Raw genomic sequence first — 6,000 nt, 5'->3', positions numbered from 1 at the left:
AGAGGAACAGATCTGAGAGTCAGTTACACTCAACATCAGCCTCTGCAACAAGGATACATCAGTCACGTGACCCGGCCCCTACAGAAGCACAGTGATGCCAATTGCACCATTCCCTTTTAAAACAGTAAGTATAAAATCCCCACCTGCCACAGACGTCCCAAGCACTCGCTAGCACAGACCTCCTCCCCCCCCCCCCTGCCGCGCCCCCACACCCAATGGTGAAATTGCACCTCTCTGGTTTCTGTGCAACGTCAAGGTGATAGATGCAGACTGCAAACTGGGACCAGAGATGCTGAGGTAATAACGGCCCAGGCCTCTGCACATCAAAAGAGGCCCCTTCAGTACCCGGCCCCTTTTATTCATCGTATTTGCTTTTTGATTTGTGACCTAGCTAGATTTGCTTTTTTGTGTGCATGTGATTTATCTGAGCATGTGATTCCACGCACCTTATCCACCGGAGAGGTTTTCGCCCAGCTCTGCGTGCTGTCGCTGCGATATCCAGACTAATGTAAAGAGAGTCTGCCTTTCACTGTTGCTTATCCTGGCTTCTTTACTGGGACATCAGCTCGCCATGAATCTGTCAGCTGTGTCATAACACCTCCTGTTCATCCGCAAATCGAATTCATCATCAGGCATGTTAGCTGCTGCCTCTCAATATAGATAGATATATTATAAGTGAACCACTTTGTTGGGATACTTGTGCTGTACAGACAACCACCTGTGCAATAACATACATTTCTTGCAGAATTATTCTGCTTTAATGTATCACTTTATGATATTATCTAACGCCCTCACGTTAAGTCACACTGTCCAAGATGAAATTCTGGTAACGGTTACATCGCGTTTGGATACCATCGATGAGTTGGTTATTTCTTGAACGATTTTGTGTCAAACCCAATATTCTTTATTGGTCCTGGAACAACAGCTCATTGTCCCTTCCGCCTGTGACCATCTAGTCAAGATCTCCGGCTAGATAGGGAACTATTTCACTCATCGTACATCACTAACAGAACAGATTGGAACCACACTTCTCCACCGGTGAATAAGGAGAGCGCACCGCCAGTGAAACGCTAGGAGTGCGCAGCACATTTCTCAAATGACAGAAGCGCTCGCCTCGCCCGTGAAAAGCAACCTCTCGCTCCCTGAATCCGAGATCAAGACGGGGTGAAGTTACATCCCAGAGTTGCTGGGCACCTCTTGAGGGACCAATTTTAACCTCGGCGCTTTGGTGAGCTGAGCTCCCCCGCCAGGTAGAACACCAATGTGGAAGTTTTATTGAGACACCACACTAGCCCCACATGTTCACAAATCTGCAGGCTGTGAGACATTATTACCCACTTGGAGTTCGCAATGGTACCGAGTTCAACATGCGCCAAATAACGACTAAATTATTTGTGTGGCATCTGCAACTCGGCGAGACCATCGGCCCCTGTCCTTCCGTGTGGTGGCCCAACAGGGCATCTTCCAGAGGAAGAGGGCGACTCGGGATATCTGGGGAACACGCAGCAACTTCACTACTTAAACCCAACCCGTCCAGCTTTCCAAATGGACCCCGATCACTCGCATCACTCATTTCATTCATTTCATTTATTGAAGTGACTCGGTTTATTACTAGAGAATAGCGTTTGATCAGTACGCGCCGACTGTGAATAAAACTTCCATCCAAAGTTCGCCCCTCGCGCTTTTCACAAGTTCACTTTTTGTTTTGGAGAGGGGCGTGGGTTATTTCGTCAATCGGCTTCAATTCCGTTGTATTTAGGGGTTCTGACTTAAGGTAAAAGCGCCGCACACCCTGACACTCCTCGGTGTTCCTGGTCATTGCTTGCAGGCGAGGCGCTCCAGGGACCAGGCAAAGCGCAGTCTGAACGCAAAGCTTCTGCTCCGCAAGGCAGGGCTTGGCTCGGGGTATTGTGCAGTTAAAACAGGGATGATATGAAGAATGCGCTGTTCTGGTTTAAGTTTAAATCCAATATATATATATTTACATCAGACAAGAAACTCCAAAACGGCTAAAGGCAAAAGCAAGAAAAAAATTTAAATGGTGTTTAATTAGGGAAAAATCAATATTGAAACTACACATATATAAATCATTTATCAATTGAAATATTAAACGGCCGTTTTGCTCTCCCAAACATTTGTTTATCTGTGTGGAATTCATAAATTACATTAACAATATAGAAACATACAGCATTTCTACAATTGCGCACTGGGACCAGATCAGAGTTCCAAATGTAACGATCCGTGACTCTGATTTGTATCAATCATCCCCCCGCCACCATATTTTATCCCCGAGGACAATCCAATCCTGGGGCTGTTTGGGGATTGCTGGACCCGGAGTGGGCTACTCCTGTTACAGCCCCTTACACCCTCCACTCCCCGCGGGTAGATCCCGGGCTCTCCCACACTTAACAGCAGCTCCCCTGTGTCATCACACGGGGGTTATCTGCACCAATTTCTTGTGATCAATGATCTTGGCCCGTTGGGAAAGGGTGGGAGCAACACTTTGAGTTCTTATTGATTTTGCTTTCAGGTTCTGCATTGTTTCTGAGAGTAATTTTCTTTCCACACCAATGATTGTACTCATCTCCCTCGGACGATACAAAGATGGGTGGGAAAGCAAATTGTGAGGACACAAAAAATCTGCAAAGGGATATAGACAGGCTAAGTGAGTGGGCAGAAATTTGGCAGATGGAGTACAATGTGGGAAAATGTGAGGTTATCCACTTTGGCAGAAAAAATAGAAAAGCAAATTTTAATTTAAATGGAGAAAAATTGCAAAGTGCTGCAGTACAGAGGGACCTGATGGTCCCTTGTGCATGAAACACAAACAGTTAGTATGCAGGTACAGCAAGTAATCAGGAAGGCAAATGGAATATTGGCCTTTATTGCAAGGGGGATAGAGTATAAAAACAGAGAAGTCCTGCTACAACTGTACAGGGTATTGGTGAGGCCACACCTAGAGTACAGTTTTGGTCTCCGTATTTAAGGAAGGATATACTTGCATTGGAGGCTGTTCAGAGAAGGTTCACTAGGTTGATTCCGGAGATGAGGGCTTGACTTATGAAGATAGGTTGAGTAGGTTGGGCCTATACTCATTGGAGTTCAGAAGAATGAGAGGTGATCTTATTGAAACTTACAAGATAATGAGGGGGCTCGACAAGATGGATGCAGAGAGGATATTTCCACTCAGAGGGGAAACTAAAACTAAGGGGCATATTCTCAGAATAAGGGGCCACCCATTTAAAACTGAGATGAGGAGGAATTTCTTCTCTCACAGGGTCGCAAATCCATGGGATTCTCTGCCTCAAAGAGCAGTGGAGGCTGGGTCATTGAATATATTTAAGGCGGAGATAGACAGATTTTTGATCGATAAGGGAATAAAGGGTTATGGGGAGCAGGCAGGGAAGTGGAGCTGAGTCCATGATCAGATTAGCCATGATGTTATTAAATGGCGGAGCAGGCTGGAGGGGCCAAATGGCCTACTCCTGCTCCTATTTCGTATGTCCTTGCAAGTGGATACCTTCTAAAGTCAAGGGAAGAGGGAGGGGGAGAGGTCCCAGGTCCCAGACCCTGCACCTGGGGGAGGGTTAACCCTAGGGCAGGCGTGCCCAGGGGAGCTCTCTCTTTGTGATCAGTAATCCCCGATCGGAGTCTCCTCCCTCCCAATCTGACCTCGGCTGCGTTCTCCTATCAGTGTCCCCTTGGCTGAGTGTTAAAAGCAACAGGAGGCAGGAACAATAGGCTGAGTTAGTTCAGGACCAGCACGCAGGAGGTTTACAAGAGAGAGAGAGACACACACGTACAGAAAAACGCGCTGAATTCACCCTACACAAGGTAACAATCCTGAACTCGCGGTGTAACTCATTCTGTTTATGTTTATAGTTATATACGCGAGAGAGGAGACGGACAAAGCGAGAGCCTCGGGTTGAAGTTACTCAGTAGATGAACCTGGGTGAACCTGTGAGCGAATTCATTTGGCAAGTTAAGTGATTTAACGTTAAAGGAAAATAAGTTTCCTATTAACGAAAGATTAATTATTTTATAAGTGCATTGGATATAAGCCTTTCAACCTTCCTATTGGTTTGCCCAGGGAGCCGAGACTTGCACCCTTTCATTTCCTTGCCCGGCTGGATATTTCGCGTCTTCTTTTGAACAAGAGCGACCCAGGAGGACCGGTTATTGCGCGAACATAGACACGGGCTCTCGCGCACTTTATAAATCGATTCCAATTACCTTTGAGATTTAGATTCTTTGTATAAAAACACGCAGGGCTGTGAAATTAGAAGGAAAGTGACAGAAATTCTGGGGTGAACTCAAATCAGAATTTAATATAAATTTCGAAGGAGATTGTGGGTCCTTCCCGTGCGCGGGGCTAACAGTTTTAAGACACTCTCACATCCGTCAAACTTCAGTGAAGGGATAATGCGTAATTCTTTAAAGCAGTGGGGTAGATCTTGACTTTGTACGATAGTGTAAAGCAGGTGAAGGCAATGAAAATAAAACCGGGAGAGATGTAAAACCGGCTAACTTTATCATAAATTTGTCGTCACCAGTTTCAATCTGTGGCGTCTTCTCTTGCTTTCATGGTGTGCTATGAAGTGCTTAGCTTTAGCATTTCTATACAGTTTGTACTTCCTATAAGGACTCCTTCATTGCTAAAGGCCCCCAAGTCTTCCCTCCTAACTGAATCTTCTGATCATTGGAGATCAGCCTCGTGGCTTTCTTTGTATGGCCTTGGCTTAAATGTTCCCCTTTTGCCTTGGTGACCAATACTGGTCTGATCGGGGCTCTATACAGCTTCAGCGGGACATGCTCCAACTTAGGCTGCACTGATTCAGCAGTATGTCGCAGAATTCGGATCGCTCTGTTGATTGCAGCTCCATACCCGCTGGACACGTTCGCTGAGCCTATTAACACCTTCTTTCAATGTTGCTGTAAGGTGGCTCAACATGAGCTGGTTCAGTGTGTAGTTGCCCATGTTGTGCTCTTCCAGTGTGCAGGACTTTACACTTATCCATGTTTAATTTCATGTACCACTGTTTCCCCCATTTGTGGATATTATTAACTCCGTCTGCAGGTTGTCTGATCAGGCTTGGTTGCTCTCATAGTTTACCAACGCCCGACGTTGCTAACGATTTGCATTGCGTTTCTAAATCCAAGTCCTCATTTTTTTGGTGCCTGTATATATTACTGATTAGCGCTATATTCGATAGATTATTGCATCCCAAGCTGCTGGTACAGATCATCAAACAGCAATTGGGATTGTTTTCAACTCGGAATGCTGACAGGGATGAAGACATTTGTAAATGTAACCGAGGATATATTTATCATGAGAAAAAGGGAAGTAACCTTGCTCAGTCAGGGTAAAGATGGGAATACTGGACATGGAAATGACACAAGGATGAGAGGGAGCTGCATGAGAAGCTTAAAGGCTTTGCTACCAATGCAAGTGTTCAAATTACAGCACTAAGAGACACATGTAACTGGTGAAAATGCTGACATCACTGATATCACAGGAACTCGCCTAAGAGCAGGAGATGCAGGAGAACTGGAGCTAGGAACAGATAGAATGATTTACAAATAATCTGGTGAAGCGAGTCAGGAAGTAATATTATTGATAAGGGAAGGCGTTTTAACGATCAAAGAGAAATGGTATAACCTGTAATTGGTAATAAGGCAGCAAAGTAGTAACTGGCAACTGTTAACCAAGTTACCAGTTTGACACCACATCGTTTAGGCAAATAAAAAAAAACTGCCCCATCCCCATATGCAAATGTTGCTAAGATTTTGGATGAGGTCAGGGGCCGTGCCGGACTTGCGGTAGAAGTTCCATTCTTGTGCCACTGCGTTTCCAACTCTGGAAAATTTCCCTGGAAGCATCCGCATCTGTCCAGAAACTGAAATTACTGAGAAACAGCTGGAACTTTTAGCTGCCCAAAAGGACTTCATTGTTTGAGAACAATAAATATCCCTGAATCCATGGAGGAACATATGGGAAAT

Source organism: Pristiophorus japonicus, chromosome 13, assembly GCF_044704955.1.
Source record: "Pristiophorus japonicus isolate sPriJap1 chromosome 13, sPriJap1.hap1, whole genome shotgun sequence".
NCBI lineage: Eukaryota > Metazoa > Chordata > Chondrichthyes > Pristiophoridae > Pristiophorus > Pristiophorus japonicus.
This window is presented reverse-complemented; position numbering follows the sequence as displayed.